Genomic DNA, 1,225 nt, shown 5'->3' with positions numbered 1-1,225 from the left:
AAGCTCCGCCTCCCGGGTTCATGCCATTCTCCTGCCTCAGCCTCCCGAGTAGCTGGGATTACAGGAGCCCGCCACCACACCTGGCTAATTTTTTGTATTTTTGGTGGAGACAGGGTTTCACCGCGTTAGCCAGGATGGTCTCCATCTCCTGACCTCATGATCCACCCACCTCGGCCTCCCAAACTGCTGGGATTACAGGCATGAGCCACTGCACCCGGCCCAAAGTCAGTTATTTTGAACCATTTAAGGTATTAACCTTGGTCCAGACCTGTTGCCCTCACCTACAGAGGATGAAAGTGTCCAAAGTGAATTATGCAGAAGGCCATTTAGGCTGAGCCTCTTGGCATTCTGAATTGGATGCCATTTTTAATTTTCATTTTTCTCATGGTTGCTGTGTGTGTGTTTATGTTTGCAAAAGAAATTTAGGCCCTGGAATTCCAAGCTGTTCTGTTAAGACCCAGGCTGCTTTGCTATCTCCTATCTTTGTTCAAAACAAACAAACAAAAAACAACAACAAAAAGAAGGAGTTATAAACGATGTTAGACTGTAGGAGGTGCTTTTAGGATAAGTAAAAGATCAGAAACCCGCTGGAGACCAGGAGGGAGTTGAGCAGGCTGTTCTAGAAAGAGGCAATGACTGGAACAAAGGCAAGAGCATAGAAATTTATCCATGATCTCAGACAAGTTTTTTCTGCAAAACATTCAAGGAAACAAGTCAGAGAAAATGGAGTGGGGCTTGACACAGGAGGGAAATATACTGGGAGTAGGAGTGGGTGTTCTTAAGGAATTTCATTACATGCGTGGCTGGCACCAGGCCTCAAACTTTATTCAAGGAATTCTAATAAGCTGTTTTTAAACGGATTAACAATCAAATATAAGTGAGAAAGTTAACTTCAGTTCTGTAGTAGAATTAGTGTTTTGAAATGACCACCCTAATAATAACTTTGCATCTTGTAAAGGAAGTCTAGTGTATTTATCAAGGACAAATTGGCATGGTTCATTTTTCAACTAAGGAATCAAGTGTGAACAACATGGAGGAGAAAATCAAAGTCCTCTGGCATTCACAGCATTTCTGAATAAGTTTCCTGTAAAATACTCCCACAGAGACACAAGAATCAGAGAAAAGGCACTGGACTGATTCCAGCTTTATTTTGAAATCATTGGCAGCTGTCATCTCCATCCCGCCCATCCTGTATTTGGTGCAAATAAAGAATGCAGGAGCCTTG

This window comes from Pongo pygmaeus, chromosome 8 (genome assembly GCF_028885625.2).
Source record: "Pongo pygmaeus isolate AG05252 chromosome 8, NHGRI_mPonPyg2-v2.0_pri, whole genome shotgun sequence".
Lineage (NCBI taxonomy): Eukaryota > Metazoa > Chordata > Mammalia > Primates > Hominidae > Pongo > Pongo pygmaeus.
The sequence above is the reverse complement of the archived record's forward strand: the minus strand, read 5'-3'. Positions refer to the sequence as shown.